At 39.7% G+C, this 12,548-nt stretch overlaps 20 non-coding genes and 25 pseudogenes across 20 annotated transcripts; all 45 read left to right on the top strand.

Annotated features, from left to right (window-relative positions):
- The first annotated feature begins 124 nt into the window (after positions 1–124).
- Positions 125–243, top strand: LOC149683713 (5S ribosomal RNA). The gene has a single exon (XR_016384287.1). It is a non-coding gene; the product is annotated as a 5S ribosomal RNA (ribosomal RNA).
- A 138-nt stretch (positions 244–381) lies between these two features.
- On the top strand, positions 382–500 carry LOC149683712 (5S ribosomal RNA; annotated as a pseudogene).
- Positions 501–631: 131 nt separating this feature from the next.
- Positions 632–750, top strand: LOC149683711 (5S ribosomal RNA; annotated as a pseudogene).
- Positions 751–881: 131 nt separating this feature from the next.
- Positions 882–1,000, top strand: LOC149683710 (5S ribosomal RNA). The gene has a single exon (XR_016384255.1). It is a non-coding gene; the product is annotated as a 5S ribosomal RNA (ribosomal RNA).
- A 114-nt stretch (positions 1,001–1,114) lies between these two features.
- Positions 1,115–1,233, top strand: LOC149683709 (5S ribosomal RNA; annotated as a pseudogene).
- Positions 1,234–1,372: 139 nt separating this feature from the next.
- Positions 1,373–1,491, top strand: LOC149683708 (5S ribosomal RNA). The gene has a single exon (XR_016384254.1). It is a non-coding gene; the product is annotated as a 5S ribosomal RNA (ribosomal RNA).
- Positions 1,492–1,621: 130 nt separating this feature from the next.
- Positions 1,622–1,740, top strand: LOC149683707 (5S ribosomal RNA). The gene has a single exon (XR_016384241.1). It is a non-coding gene; the product is annotated as a 5S ribosomal RNA (ribosomal RNA).
- Positions 1,741–1,878: 138 nt separating this feature from the next.
- LOC149683706 (5S ribosomal RNA) lies at positions 1,879–1,997 on the top strand (annotated as a pseudogene).
- A 136-nt stretch (positions 1,998–2,133) lies between these two features.
- LOC149683705 (5S ribosomal RNA) lies at positions 2,134–2,252 on the top strand. The gene has a single exon (XR_016384286.1). It is a non-coding gene; the product is annotated as a 5S ribosomal RNA (ribosomal RNA).
- Positions 2,253–2,390: 138 nt separating this feature from the next.
- On the top strand, positions 2,391–2,509 carry LOC149683704 (5S ribosomal RNA; annotated as a pseudogene).
- Positions 2,510–2,640: 131 nt separating this feature from the next.
- On the top strand, positions 2,641–2,759 carry LOC149683703 (5S ribosomal RNA; annotated as a pseudogene).
- A 131-nt stretch (positions 2,760–2,890) lies between these two features.
- LOC149683702 (5S ribosomal RNA) lies at positions 2,891–3,009 on the top strand. Its single transcript, XR_016384253.1, has one exon. It is a non-coding gene; the product is annotated as a 5S ribosomal RNA (ribosomal RNA).
- A 114-nt stretch (positions 3,010–3,123) lies between these two features.
- On the top strand, positions 3,124–3,242 carry LOC149683701 (5S ribosomal RNA; annotated as a pseudogene).
- A 139-nt stretch (positions 3,243–3,381) lies between these two features.
- On the top strand, positions 3,382–3,500 carry LOC149683700 (5S ribosomal RNA). The gene has a single exon (XR_016384252.1). It is a non-coding gene; the product is annotated as a 5S ribosomal RNA (ribosomal RNA).
- Positions 3,501–3,631: 131 nt separating this feature from the next.
- LOC149683699 (5S ribosomal RNA) lies at positions 3,632–3,750 on the top strand. The gene has a single exon (XR_016384239.1). It is a non-coding gene; the product is annotated as a 5S ribosomal RNA (ribosomal RNA).
- A 138-nt stretch (positions 3,751–3,888) lies between these two features.
- Positions 3,889–4,007, top strand: LOC149683698 (5S ribosomal RNA; annotated as a pseudogene).
- A 131-nt stretch (positions 4,008–4,138) lies between these two features.
- On the top strand, positions 4,139–4,257 carry LOC149683697 (5S ribosomal RNA; annotated as a pseudogene).
- Positions 4,258–5,461: 1,204 nt separating this feature from the next.
- On the top strand, positions 5,462–5,580 carry LOC149683696 (5S ribosomal RNA; annotated as a pseudogene).
- Positions 5,581–5,711: 131 nt separating this feature from the next.
- LOC149683695 (5S ribosomal RNA) lies at positions 5,712–5,830 on the top strand (annotated as a pseudogene).
- Positions 5,831–5,966: 136 nt separating this feature from the next.
- Positions 5,967–6,085, top strand: LOC149683694 (5S ribosomal RNA; annotated as a pseudogene).
- Positions 6,086–6,221: 136 nt separating this feature from the next.
- Positions 6,222–6,340, top strand: LOC149683693 (5S ribosomal RNA). The gene has a single exon (XR_016384322.1). It is a non-coding gene; the product is annotated as a 5S ribosomal RNA (ribosomal RNA).
- A 131-nt stretch (positions 6,341–6,471) lies between these two features.
- LOC149683692 (5S ribosomal RNA) lies at positions 6,472–6,590 on the top strand (annotated as a pseudogene).
- Positions 6,591–6,728: 138 nt separating this feature from the next.
- Positions 6,729–6,847, top strand: LOC149683691 (5S ribosomal RNA; annotated as a pseudogene).
- Positions 6,848–6,978: 131 nt separating this feature from the next.
- Positions 6,979–7,097, top strand: LOC149683690 (5S ribosomal RNA; annotated as a pseudogene).
- A 133-nt stretch (positions 7,098–7,230) lies between these two features.
- Positions 7,231–7,349, top strand: LOC149683689 (5S ribosomal RNA). Its single transcript, XR_016384301.1, has one exon. It is a non-coding gene; the product is annotated as a 5S ribosomal RNA (ribosomal RNA).
- A 134-nt stretch (positions 7,350–7,483) lies between these two features.
- On the top strand, positions 7,484–7,602 carry LOC149683688 (5S ribosomal RNA; annotated as a pseudogene).
- A 138-nt stretch (positions 7,603–7,740) lies between these two features.
- On the top strand, positions 7,741–7,859 carry LOC149683687 (5S ribosomal RNA). The gene has a single exon (XR_016384300.1). It is a non-coding gene; the product is annotated as a 5S ribosomal RNA (ribosomal RNA).
- A 134-nt stretch (positions 7,860–7,993) lies between these two features.
- On the top strand, positions 7,994–8,112 carry LOC149683686 (5S ribosomal RNA). The gene has a single exon (XR_016384291.1). It is a non-coding gene; the product is annotated as a 5S ribosomal RNA (ribosomal RNA).
- A 135-nt stretch (positions 8,113–8,247) lies between these two features.
- Positions 8,248–8,366, top strand: LOC149683685 (5S ribosomal RNA; annotated as a pseudogene).
- A 138-nt stretch (positions 8,367–8,504) lies between these two features.
- Positions 8,505–8,623, top strand: LOC149683684 (5S ribosomal RNA). The gene has a single exon (XR_016384298.1). It is a non-coding gene; the product is annotated as a 5S ribosomal RNA (ribosomal RNA).
- Positions 8,624–8,759: 136 nt separating this feature from the next.
- LOC149683683 (5S ribosomal RNA) lies at positions 8,760–8,878 on the top strand. Its single transcript, XR_016384228.1, has one exon. It is a non-coding gene; the product is annotated as a 5S ribosomal RNA (ribosomal RNA).
- Positions 8,879–9,016: 138 nt separating this feature from the next.
- On the top strand, positions 9,017–9,135 carry LOC149683682 (5S ribosomal RNA). Its single transcript, XR_016384297.1, has one exon. It is a non-coding gene; the product is annotated as a 5S ribosomal RNA (ribosomal RNA).
- Positions 9,136–9,271: 136 nt separating this feature from the next.
- On the top strand, positions 9,272–9,390 carry LOC149683681 (5S ribosomal RNA). The gene has a single exon (XR_016384284.1). It is a non-coding gene; the product is annotated as a 5S ribosomal RNA (ribosomal RNA).
- A 138-nt stretch (positions 9,391–9,528) lies between these two features.
- Positions 9,529–9,647, top strand: LOC149683680 (5S ribosomal RNA; annotated as a pseudogene).
- Positions 9,648–9,781: 134 nt separating this feature from the next.
- LOC149683679 (5S ribosomal RNA) lies at positions 9,782–9,900 on the top strand (annotated as a pseudogene).
- Positions 9,901–10,038: 138 nt separating this feature from the next.
- On the top strand, positions 10,039–10,157 carry LOC149683678 (5S ribosomal RNA; annotated as a pseudogene).
- A 134-nt stretch (positions 10,158–10,291) lies between these two features.
- Positions 10,292–10,410, top strand: LOC149683677 (5S ribosomal RNA; annotated as a pseudogene).
- Positions 10,411–10,548: 138 nt separating this feature from the next.
- LOC149683676 (5S ribosomal RNA) lies at positions 10,549–10,667 on the top strand (annotated as a pseudogene).
- Positions 10,668–10,798: 131 nt separating this feature from the next.
- On the top strand, positions 10,799–10,917 carry LOC149683675 (5S ribosomal RNA; annotated as a pseudogene).
- A 131-nt stretch (positions 10,918–11,048) lies between these two features.
- Positions 11,049–11,167, top strand: LOC149683674 (5S ribosomal RNA; annotated as a pseudogene).
- Positions 11,168–11,305: 138 nt separating this feature from the next.
- Positions 11,306–11,424, top strand: LOC149683673 (5S ribosomal RNA). Its single transcript, XR_016384296.1, has one exon. It is a non-coding gene; the product is annotated as a 5S ribosomal RNA (ribosomal RNA).
- A 134-nt stretch (positions 11,425–11,558) lies between these two features.
- Positions 11,559–11,677, top strand: LOC149683672 (5S ribosomal RNA). Its single transcript, XR_016384290.1, has one exon. It is a non-coding gene; the product is annotated as a 5S ribosomal RNA (ribosomal RNA).
- A 135-nt stretch (positions 11,678–11,812) lies between these two features.
- On the top strand, positions 11,813–11,931 carry LOC149683671 (5S ribosomal RNA; annotated as a pseudogene).
- A 138-nt stretch (positions 11,932–12,069) lies between these two features.
- LOC149683670 (5S ribosomal RNA) lies at positions 12,070–12,188 on the top strand. Its single transcript, XR_016384295.1, has one exon. It is a non-coding gene; the product is annotated as a 5S ribosomal RNA (ribosomal RNA).
- Positions 12,189–12,324: 136 nt separating this feature from the next.
- LOC149683669 (5S ribosomal RNA) lies at positions 12,325–12,443 on the top strand. The gene has a single exon (XR_016384227.1). It is a non-coding gene; the product is annotated as a 5S ribosomal RNA (ribosomal RNA).
- Positions 12,444–12,548: the final 105 nt, after the last annotated feature.

The following is a 12,548-nucleotide window of genomic DNA, read 5'->3' as shown; positions in this document are numbered from 1 at the left end:
GTTTCCTTTTTTAAAATCCAACAGATATGAGAAAAGCAGAGAGAGTTTCTTTTTTTTAAAAAAAACATGGAGAAGGGTAATTTGTCTAATTAGTTTTAAATTCGACTTATTAACTAAAGTTCTCGGCAACGGCCATATCACGCTGAAAACACCGGTTCTCGTCCGATCACTGAAGTTAAGCAGCGTCGAGCGCAGTCAGTACTTGGGAGGGAGACCACCTAGGAACACTACGTGACGTTGTCTTTTACACCTTAGTTTCCTTTTTTAAAATCCAACAGATATGAGAAAAGCAAACAGAGTTTCTTTTTTTATTTTTTCAAAAAATGCAGAAGGGTAATTTGTCTAATTAGTTTTTAATTCGAATAATTAACCACAGTTCTCGGCAACGGCCATATCACGCTGAAAACACCGGTTCTCGTCCGATCACCGAAATTAAGCAGCGTCAAGCGCAGTCAGTACTTGGGAGGGAGACCAATTAGGAACACTGCGTGCTGTTGTCTTTTACAGTGTAGTTTCCTTTTTTAAAATCCACCAGATATGAGAAAAGGAAACACAGTTTCTTTTTTTTCAAACATGCAGAAGGGTAATTTGTCAAATTAGTTTTAAATTCGAATAACTAACTAAAGATCTCGGCGACGGCCATGTCACGCTGAAAACACCGGTTCTCGTCCGATCACCGAAATTAAGCAGCGTCAAGCGCAGTCAGTACTTGGGAGGGAGACCAATTAGGAACACAGCGTGCCGTTGTCTTTTACAGTGTAGTTTCCTTTTTTAAAATCCACCAGATATGGGAAAAGCAAACAGAGTTTCTTTTTTTTCAAACATGCAGAAGGGTAATTTGTCAAACTAGTTTTAAACTCGAATAACTAACTAAAGTTCTCGGCAACAGCCATATCACGCTGAAAACACCGGTTCTCGTCCGATCACCGAAGTTAAGCAGCGTCGAGCGCAGTCAGTACTTGGGAGGGAGACCACTTAGGAACACTGCGTGCCGTTGTCTTTTACACTTTATTTTCCTTTTTTAAAATCCAACAGAGTTTCTTTTTTTTAAAATAACATGGAGAAGGGTAATTTGTCTAATTAGTTTTAAATTCGAATTTTAACTAAATTTCTCGGCAACCGCCATATAACGCTGAAAACACCGGTTCTCGTCCGATCACTGAAGTTAAGCAGCGTCGAGCGCAGTCAGTACTTGGGAGGGAGACCACTTAGGAACACTGCGTGCCGTTGTCTTTTACAGTTTAGTTTCCTTTTTTAAAATCCACCAGATATGAGAAAAGCAAACAGAGTTTCTTTTTTTTCTTTTTTGAAAACATACAGAAGGGTAATTAGTCTAATTTGTTTTAAATTCGAATAACTAACCACAGTTCTCGGCAACAGCCATATCACGCTGAAAACACCGGTTCTCGTCCGATCACCGAAGTTAAGCAGCGTCGAGCGCAGTCAGTACTTGGGAGGGAGACCACTTAGGAACACTGCGTGCCGTTGTCTTTTACAGTGTAGTTTCCTTTTTTAAAATCCACCAGATATGAGAAAAGCAAACAGAGTTTCTTTTTTTCAAACATGCAGAAGGGTAATTTGTCAAATAAGTTTTAAATTCGAATAACTAACTGAAGTTCTCGGCAACGGCCATATCACGCTGAAAACACCGGTTCTCGTCCGATCACCGAAGTTAAGCAGCGTCGAGCGCAGTCAGTACTTGGGAGGGAGACCACTTAGGAACACTACGTGACGTTGTCTTTTACACTTTAGTTTCCTTTTTTAAAATCCAACAGATATGAGAAAAGCAAACAGAGTTTCTTTTTTTATTTTTTCAAAAAATGCAGAAGGGTAATTTGTCTAATTAGTTTTTAATTCGAATAATTAACCACAGTTCTCGGCAACGGCCATATCACGCTGAAAACACCGGTTCTCGTCCGATCACCGAAGTTAAGAAGCGTCGAGCGCAGTCAGTACTTGGGAGAGAGACCACTTAGGAACACTGCGTGCCGTTGTCTTTTACACTTTAGTTTCCTTTTTTAAAATCCAACAGATATGAGAAAAGCAGAGAGAGTTTCTTTTTTTTAAAAAAAAACATGGAGAAGGGTAATTTGTCTAATTAGTTTTAAATTCGACTTATTAACTAAAGTTCTCGGCAACGGCCATATCACGCTGAAAACACCGGTTCTCGTCCGATCACTGAAGTTAAGCAGCGTCGAGCGCAGTCAGTACTTGGGAGGGAGACCACCTAGGAACACTACGTGACGTTGTCTTTTACACTTTAGTTTCCTTTTTTAAAATCCAACAGATATGAGAAAAGCAAACAGAGTTTCTTTTTTTATTTTTTCAAAAAATGCAGAAGGGTAATTTGTCTAATTAGTTTTTAATTCGAATAATTAACCACAGTTCTCGGCAACGGCCATATCACGCTGAAAACACCGGTTCTCGTCCGATCACCGAAATTAAGCAGCGTCAAGCGCAGTCAGTACTTGGGAGGGAGACCAATTAGGAACACTGCGTGCTGTTGTCTTTTACAGTGTAGTTTCCTTTTTTAAAATCCACCAGATATGAGAAAAGGAAACACAGTTTCTTTTTTTTCACACATGCAGAAGGGTAATTTGTCAAATTAGTTTTAAATTCGAATAACTAACTAAAGATCTCGGCGACGGCCATGTCACGCTGAAAACACCGGTTCTCGTCCGATCACCGAAATTAAGCAGCGTCAAGCGCAGTCAGTACTTGGGAGGGAGACCAATTGGGAACACAGCGTGCCGTTGTCTTTTACAGTGTAGTTTCCTTTTTTAAAATCCACCAGATATGGGAAAAACAAACAGAGTTTCTTTTTTTTCAAACATGCAGAAGGGTAATTTGTCAAACTAGTTTTAAACTCGAATAACTAACTAAAGTTCTCGGCAACAGCCATATCACGCTGAAAACACCGGTTCTCGTCCGATCACCGAAGTTAAGCAGCGTCGAGCGCAGTCAGTACTTGGGAGGGAGACCACTTAGGAACACTGCGTGCCGTTGTCTTTTACACTTTATTTTCCTTTTTTAAAATCCAACAGAGTTTCTTTTTTTTAAAATAACATGGAGAAGGGTAATTTGTCTAATTAGTTTTAAATTCGAATTTTAACTAAATTTCTCGGCAACCGCCATATAACGCTGAAAACACCGGTTCTCGTCCGATCACTGAAGTTAAGCAGCGTCGAGCGCAGTCAGTACTTGGGAGGGAGACCACTTAGGAACACTGCGTGACGTTGTCTTTTACAGTTTAGTTTCCTTTTTTAAAATCCACCAGATATGAGAAAAGCAAACAGAGTTTCTTTTTTTTCTTTTTTGAAAACATACAGAAGGGTAATTAGTCTAATTTGTTTTAAATTCGAATAACTAACCACAGTTCTCGGCAACAGCCATATCACGCTGAAAACACCGGTTCTCGTCCGATCACCGAAGTTAAGCAGCGTCGAGCGCAGTCAGTACTTGGGAGGGAGACCACTTAGGAACACTGCGTGCCGTTGTCTTTTACAGTGTAGTTTCCTTTTTTAAAATCCACCAGATATGAGAAAAGCAAACAGAGTTTCTTTTTTTTCAAACATGCAGAAGGGTAATTTGTCAAATAAGTTTTAAATTCGAATAACTAACTAAAGTTCTCGGCAACGGCCATATCACGCTGAAAACACCGGTTCTCGTCCGATCACCGAAGTTAAGCAGCGTCGAGCGCAGTCAGTACTTGGGAGGGAGACCACTTAGGAACACTACGTGACGTTGTCTTTTACACTTTAGTTTCCTTTTTTAAAATCCAACAGATATGAGAAAAGCAAACAGAGTTTCTTTTTTTATTTTTTCAAAAAATGCAGAAGGGTAATTTGTCTAATTAGTTTTTAATTCGAATAATTAACCACAGTTCTCGGCAACGGCCATATCACGCTGAAAACACCGGTTCTCGTCCGATCACCGAAATTAAGCAGCGTCAAGCGCAGTCAGTACTTGGGAGGGAGACCAATTAGGAACACTGCGTGCTGTTGTCTTTTACAGTGTAGTTTCCTTTTTTAAAATCCACCAGATATGAGAAAAGGAAACACAGTTTCTTTTTTTTCAAACATGCAGAAGGGTAATTTGTCAAATTAGTTTTAAATTCGAATAACTAACTAAAGATCTCGGCGACGGCCATGTCACGCTGAAAACACCGGTTCTCGTCCGATCACCGAAATTAAGCAGCGTCAAGCGCAGTCAGTACTTGGGAGGGAGACCAATTAGGAACACAGCGTGCCGTTGTCTTTTACAGTGTAGTTTCCTTTTTTAAAATCCACCAGATATGGGAAAAACAAGTTGGGAAAACCAAAATATTACCTCTCCGTGTCAAGAAGATTATATAAACTTAAGTATCCAATACAAACGTTATTATGTTTCTGAGTTGGGGTTTCCCATTTTTGTTGTTGTTTTGAAAAATATATCGCAATGCACGGGCCTTGATAGATATAGGAGGCAATGAATGAAATATATCACAATGCACGGGCCTTGATAGATATAGGAGGCAATGAATGAAATATATCACAATGCACGGGCCTTGATAGATATAGGAGGCAACGAAGGAAATATATCGCATGCACGGGCCTTGGTAGATATAGGAGGCAATGATAATCTCTCTCTTTGCACGAGAGGTTTATCTTTAATATTTAAATAAATATAATTATTTTTAATTATTTTAATCTTCAATAATTAACATTAATAATAGTTAAATCGTTTAAAATAAAGTTATACCTATTATCTTCTCAAACTTTGCTAATATTGACGTTTAAAGTGAAGGGTACCCCTCTTGCCCGCTTTTTTCAAATTTGGGGTATATATACGATTCGTTTCCATTATAATAGTAAGGAAAAAGCGCAATTGCGAAAACCTTTGGTGGCGATCCCACCTTAGGGAGGCTAGACGTTTCTCGTAACCCTAGCTGATCGCCGCGTATATCCTAAAACCAAACGATGATAATGGAGTAGAAGCCAATGATACAGATTGGTGTCTATGTGGAATAGACGGAAGACCAGTGGATGGTGGTGTTAGAAGCCAGTGTAAGTGCAGACTGGTGTCAATGTTGGGATTGACAAAGAACAGAAGATGGTGGTGATTAGAAGCCAGTAAGAACAGACTGGTGTCCGTGTGGGATGGACGAAGACCAGAAGATGGTGGTGTGAGAACTCAAGTAGAGGAGCCATTTCCGTGACTGTGAAAGCAGTTCGGAAATGGCGAACACGTTTGCTCCGATACGCAAACTGCGAACGCGGTCACGTGGGTGTAACAACGGACAGACAGACACACAGACAGACAGACAGACACACAGACACACAGACAGACACGGCCGTTACAGAACCTCTCCTGGACTACGTCACACGGAGAGGTAAAAAACAGAGTTTCTTTTTTTTATAAAACATGCAGAAGGGTAATTTGTCAAACTAGTTTTAAACTCGAATAACTAACTAAAGTTCTCGGCAACAGCCATATCACGCTGAAAACACCGGTTCTCGTCCGATCACCGAAGTTAAGCAGCGTCAAGCGCAGTCAGTACTTGGGAGGGAGACCAATTAGGAACACAGCGTGCCGTTGTCTTTTACAGTGTAGTTTCCTTTTTTAAAATCCACCGGATATGGGAAAAAAAAACAGAGTTTCTTTTTTTTCAAACATGCAGAAGGGTAATTTGTCAAATTAGTTTTAAATTCGAATAACTAACTAAAGATCTCGGCAACGGCCATATCACGCTGAAAACACCGGTTCTCGTCCAATCACCGAAATTAAGCAGCGTCAAGCGCAGTCAGTACTAGGGAGGGAGACCACTTAGGAACACTGCGTGCCGTTGTCTTTTACACTTTAGTTTCCTTTTTTAAAATCCAACAGATATGAGAAAAGCAGAGAGAGTTTCTTTTTTTAAAAAAAAAACATGGAGAAGGGTAATTTGTCTAAATAGTTTTTAATTCGAATAATTAACTAAAGTTCTCGGCAACGGCCATATCACGCTGAAAACACCGGTTTTCGTCCGATCACTGAAGTTAAGCAGCATCGAGCGCAGTCAGTACTTGGGAGGGAGACCACGTAGGAACACTATGTGACGTTGTCTTTTACAGTTTAGTTCCCTTTTTTAAAATCCAACAGATATGAGAAAAGCAGAGAGAGTTTCTTTTTTTTAAAAAAAAACATGGAGAAGGGTAATTTGTCTAATTAGTTTTAAAATCGAATAATTAACTAAAGTTCTCGGCAACGGCCATATCACGCTGAAAACACCGGTTTTCGTCCGATCACCGAAGTTAAGCAGCGTCGAGCGCAGACAGTACTTGGGAGGGAGACCACTTAGGAACACTGCGTGCCGTTGTCTTTTACACTTTAGTTTCATTTTTTAAAATCCAACAGATATGAGAAAACCAGAGAGTTTCTTTTTAAAAAAAAACATGGAGAAGGGTAATTTGTCTAATTAGTTTTAAATTCGACTTATTAACTAAAGTTCACGGCAACGGCCATATCACGCTGAAAACACCGGTTCTCGTCCGATCACTGAAGTTAAGCAGCGTCGAGCGCAGTCAGTACTTGGGAGGGAGACCACCTAGGAACACTAGATGACGTTGTCTTTTACACTTTAGTTTCCTTTTTTAAAATCCAACAGATATGAGAAAAGCAAACAGAGTTTCTTTTTTTATTTTTTGAAAAAATGCAGAAGGGTAATTTGTCTAATTAGTTTTTAATTCGAATAGTTAACCACAGTTCTCGGCAACGGCCATATCACGCTGAAAAAACCGGTTCTCGTCCGATCACCGAAATTAAGCAGCGTCAAGCGCAGTCAGTACTTGGGAGGGAGACCAATTAGGAACACTGCGTGCCGTTGTCTTTTACAGTTTAGTTTCCTTTTTTAAAATCCACCAGATATGGGAAAAGCAAACAGAGTTTCTTTTTTTTCAACCATGCAGAAGGGTAATTTGTCTAATTAGTTTTAAATTCGAATAACTAACCACAGTTCTCGGCAACGGCCATATCACCCTGAAAACACCGGTTCTCGTCCGATCACCGAAGTTAAGAAGCGTCGAGCGCAGTCAGTACTTGGGAGAGAGACCACTTAGGAACACTGCGTGCCGTTGTCTTTTACACTTTAGTTTCCTTTTTTAAAATCCAACAGATATGAGAAAAGCAAAGAGAGTTTCTTTTTTTAAAATAACATGGAGAAGGGTAATTTGTCTAATAAGTTTTAAATTCGAATTATTAACTAAAGTTCTCGGCAACGGCCATATCACGCTGAAAACACCGGTTCTCGTCCGATCACCGAAGTTAAGCAGCGTCGAGCGCAGTCAGTACTTGGGAGGGAGACCACTTAGGAACACTGCGTGCCGTTGTCTTTTACACCTTAGTTTCCTTTTTTAAAATCCAACAGATATGCGAAAAGCAGAGAGTTTCTTTTTTTTAAAAAAAAACATGGAGAAGGGTAATTTGTCTAATTAGTTTTAAATTCGACTTATTAACTAAAGTTCTCGGCAACGGCCATATCACGCTGAAAACACCGGTTCTCGTCCGATCAGCGAAGTTAAGCAGCGTCGAGCGCAGTCAGTACTTGGGAGGGAGACCACCTAGGAACACTACGTGACGTTGTCTTTTACACTTTAGTTTCCTTTTTTAAAATCCAACAGATATGAGAAAAGCAAACAGAGTTTCTTTTTTTATTTTTTGAAAAAATGCAGAAGGGTAATTTGTCTAATTAGTTTTTAATTCGAATAATTAACCACAGTTCTCGGCAACGGCCATATCACGCTGAAAACACCGGTTCTCGTCCGATCACCGAAGTTAAGCAGCGTCGAGCGCAGTCAGTACTTGGGAGGGAGACCACTTAGGAACACTGCGTGCCGTTGTCTTTTACACCTTAGTTTCCTTTTTTAAAATCCAACAGATATGCGAAAAGCAGAGAGTTTCTTTTTTTTAAAAAAAAACATGGAGAAGGGTAATTTGTCTAATTAGTTTTAAATTCGACTTATTAACTAAAGTTCTCGGCAACGGCCATATCACGCTGAAAACACCGGTTCTCGTCCGATCACTGAAGTTAAGCAGCGTCGAGCGCAGTCAGTACTTGGGAGGGAGACCACTTAGGAACACTACGTGACGTTGTCTTTTACACTTTAGTTTCCTTTTTTAAAATCCAACAGATATGAGAAAAGAAAAGAGAGTTTCTTTTTTTAAAAAAAAACATGGAGAAGGGTAATTTGTCTAATTAGTTTTAAATTCGAATTATTAACTAAAGTTCTCGGCAACGGCCATATCACGCTGAAAACACCGGTTCTCGTCCGATCACTGAAGTTAAGCAGCGTCGAGCGCAGTCAGTATTTGGGAGGGAGAACACGTAGGAACACTATGTGACGTTGTCTTTTACAGTTTAGTTCCCTTTTTTAAAATCCTCCAGATATGAGAAAAGGAAACAGAGTTTCTTTTTTTATTTTTTGAAAAAATGCAGAAGGGTAAGGTGTCTAATTAGTTTTTAATTCGAATAATTAACCACAGTTCTCGGCAACGGCCATATCACGCTGAAAACACCGGTTCTCGTCCGATCACCGAAGTTAAGCAGCGTCGAGCGCAGTCAGTACTTGGGAGGGAGACCACTTAGGAACACTGCGTGCCGTTGTCTTTTACACTTTAGTTTCCTTTTTTAAAATCCAACAGATATGAGAAAAGCAGAGAGAGTTTCTTTTTTTAAAAAAAAAACATGGAGAAGGGTAATTTGTCTAATTAGTTTTAAATTCGACTTATTAACTAAAGTTCTCGGCAACGGCCATATCACGCTGAAAACACCGGTTCTCGTCCGATCACCGAAGTTAAGCAGCGTCGAGCGCAGTCAGTACTTGGGAGGGAGACCACCTAGGAACACTACGTGACGTTGTCTTTTACACTTTAGTTTCCTTTTTTAAAATCCAGCAGATATGAGAAAAGCAAACAGAGTTTCTTTTTTTATTTTTTGAAAAAATGCAGAAGGGTAATTTGTCTAATTAGTTTTTAATTCGAATAATTAACCACAGTTCTCGGCAACGGCCATATCACGCTGAAAACACCGGTTCTCGTCCGATCACCGAAGTTAAGCAGCGTCGAGCGCAGTCAGTACTTGGGAGGGAGACCACTTAGGAACACTGCGTGCCGTTGTCTTTTACACTTTAGTTTCCTTTTTTAAAATCCAACAGATATAAGAAAAGCAGAGAGAGTTTCTTTTTTTTAAAAAAAAACATGGAGAAGGGTAATTTGTCTAATTAGTTTTAAATTCGACTTATTAACTAAAGTTCTCGGCAACGGCCATATCACGCTGAAAACACCGGTTCTCGTCCGATCACTGAAGTTAAGCAGCGTCGAGCGCAGTCAGTACTTGGGAGGGAGACCACCTAGGAACACTACGTGACGTTGTCTTTTACACTTTAGTTTCCTTTTTTAAAATCCAACAGATATGAGAAAAGCAAACAGAGTTTCTTTTTTTATTTTTTCAAAAAATGCAGAAGGGTAATTTGTCTAATTAGTTTTTAATTCGAATAATTAACCACAGTTCTCGGCAACGGCCATATCACGCTGAAAACACCGGTTCTCGTCCGATCACCGAAGTTAAGAAGCGTCGAGCGCAGTCAGTACTTGGGAGAGAGACCACTTAGGAACACTGCGTGCCGTTGTCTTTTACACTTTAGTTTCCTTTTTTAAAATCCAACAGATATGAGAAAAGCAGAGAGTTTCTTTTTTTTAAAAAAAAACATGGAGAAGGGTAATTTGTCTAATTAGTTTTAAATTCGACTTATTAACTAAAGTTCTCGGCAACGGCCATATCACGCTGAAAACACCGGTTTTCGTCCGATCACTGAAGTTAAGCAGCGTCGAGCGCAGTCAGTACTTGGGAGGGAGACCACCTAGGAACACTACGTGACGTTGTCTTTTACACTTTAGTTTCCTTTTTTAAAATCCAACAGATATGAGAAAAGCAAACAGAGTTTCTTTTTTTATTTTTTCAAAAAATGCATAAGGGTAATTTGTCTAATTAGTTTTTAATTCGAATAATTAACCACAGTTCTCGGCAACGGCCATATCACGCTGAAAACACCGGTTCTCGTCCGATCACCGAAATTAAGCAGCGTCAAGCGCAGTCAGTACTTGGGAGGGAGACCAATTAGGAACACTGCGTGCTGTTGTCTTTTACAGTGTAGTTTCCTTTTTTAAAATCCAACAGATATGAGAAAAGCAGAGAGTTTCTTTTTTTTTAAAAAAAACATGGAGAAGGGTAATTTGTCTAATTAGTTTTAAATTCGACTTATTAACTAAAGTTCTCGGCAACGGCCATATCACGCTGAAAACACCGGTTTTCGTCCGATCACTGAAGTTAAGCAGCGTCGAGCGCAGTCAGTACTTGGGAGGGAGACCACCTAGGAACACTACGTGACGTTGTCTTTTACACTTTAGTTTCCTTTTTTAAAATCCAACAGATATGAGAAAAGCAAACAGAGTTTCTTTTTTTATTTTTTCAAAAAATGCATAAGGGTAATTTGTCTAATTAGTTTTTAATTCGAATAATTAACCACAGTGCTCGGCAACGGCCATATCACGCTGAAAACACCGGTTCTCGTCCGATCAACGAAATTAAGCAGCGTCAAGCGCAGTCAGTACTTGGGAGGGAGACCAATTAGGAACACTGCGTGCTGTTGTCTTTTACAGTGTAGTTTCCTTTTTTAAAATCCACCTGATATGAGAAAAGGAAACACAGTTTCTTTTTTTTCAAACATGCAAAAGGGTAATTTGTCAAATTAGTTTTAAATTCGAATAACTAACTAAAGATCTCGGCGACGGCCATGTCACGCTGAAAACACCGGTTCTCGTCCGATCACCGAAATTAAGCAGCGTCAAGCGCAGTCAGTACTTGGGAGGGAGACCAATTAGGAACACAGCGTGCCGTTGTCTTTTACAGTGTAGTTTCCTTTTTTAAAATCCACCAGATATGGGAAAAGCAAACAGAGTTTCTTTTTTTTCAAACATGCAGAAGGGTAATTTGTCAAACTAGTTTTAAACTCGAATAACTAACTAAAGTTCTCGGCAACAGCCATATCACGCTGAAAACACCGGTTCTCGTCCGATCAGCGAAGTTAAGCAGCGTCGAGCGCAGTCAGTACTTGGGAGGGAGACCACCTAGGAACACTACGTGACGTTGTCTTTTACACTTTAGTTTCCTTTTTTAAAATCCAACAGATATGAGAAAAGCAAACAGAGTTTCTTTTTTTATTTTTTGAAAAAATGCAGAAGGGTAATTTGTCTAATTAGTTTTTAATTCGAATAATTAACCACAGTTCTCGGCAACGGCCATATCACGCTGAAAACACCGGTTCTCGTCCGATCACCGAAGTTAAGCAGCGTCGAGCGCAGTCAGTACTTGGGAGGGAGACCACTTAGGAACACTGCGTGCCGTTGTCTTTTACACCTTAGTTTCCTTTTTTAAAATCCAACAGATATGCGAAAAGCAGAGAGTTTCTTTTTTTTAAAAAAAAACATGGAGAAGGGTAATTTGTCTAATTAGTTTTAAATTCGACTTATTAACTAAAGTTCTCGGCAACGGCCATATCACGCTGAAAACACCGGTTCTCGTCCGATCACTGAAGTTAAGCAGCGTCGAGCGCAGTCAGTACTTGGGAGGGAGACCACTTAGGAACACTACGTGACGTTGTCTTTTACACTTTAGTTTCCTTTTTTAAAATCCAACAGATATGAGAAAAGAAAAGAGAGTTTCTTTTTTTAAAAAAAAACATGGAGAAGGGTAATTTGTCTAATTAGTTTTAAATTCGAATTATTAACTAAAGTTCTCGGCAACGGCCATATCACGCTGAAAACACCGGTTCTCGTCCGATCACTGAAGTTAAGCAGCGTCGAGCGCAGTCAGTATTTGGGAGGGAGAACACGTAGGAACACTATGTGACGTTGTCTTTTACAGTTTAGTTCCCTTTTTTAAAATCCTCCAGATATGAGAAAAGGAAACAGAGTTTCTTTTTTTATTTTTTGAAAAAATGCAGAAGGGTAAGGTGTCTAATTAGTTTTTAATTCGAATAATTAACCACAGTTCTCGGCAACGGCCATATCACGCTGAAAACACCGGTTCTCGTCCGATCACCGAAGTTAAGCAGCGTCGAGCGCAGTCAGTACTTGGGAGGGAGACCACTTAGGAACACTGCGTGCCGTTGTCTTTTACACTTTAGTTTCCTTTTTTAAAATCCAACAGATATGAGAAAAGCAGAGAGAGTTTCTTTTTTTAAAAAAAAAACATGGAGAAGGGTAATTTGTCTAATTAGTTTTAAATTCGACTTATTAACTAAAGTTCTCGGCAACGGCCATATCACGCTGAAAACACCGGTTCTCGTCCGATCACCGAAGTTAAGCAGCGTCGAGCGCAGTCAGTACTTGGGAGGGAGACCACCTAGGAACACTACGTGACGTTGTCTTTTACACTTTAGTTTCCTTTTTTAAAATCCAGCAGATATGAGAAAAGCAAACAGAGTTTCTTTTTTTATTTTTTGAAAAAATGCAGAAGGGTAATTTGTCTAATT

The sequence above is a fragment of the Phalangium opilio genome, unplaced genomic scaffold, assembly GCF_054372755.1.
Source record: "Phalangium opilio isolate 3A_F unplaced genomic scaffold, DU_Popi_V2 ptg000037l_1, whole genome shotgun sequence".
NCBI classification, from domain to species: Eukaryota; Metazoa; Arthropoda; class Arachnida; order Opiliones; family Phalangiidae; genus Phalangium; species Phalangium opilio.
This window is presented reverse-complemented; position numbering and strand designations above follow the sequence as displayed.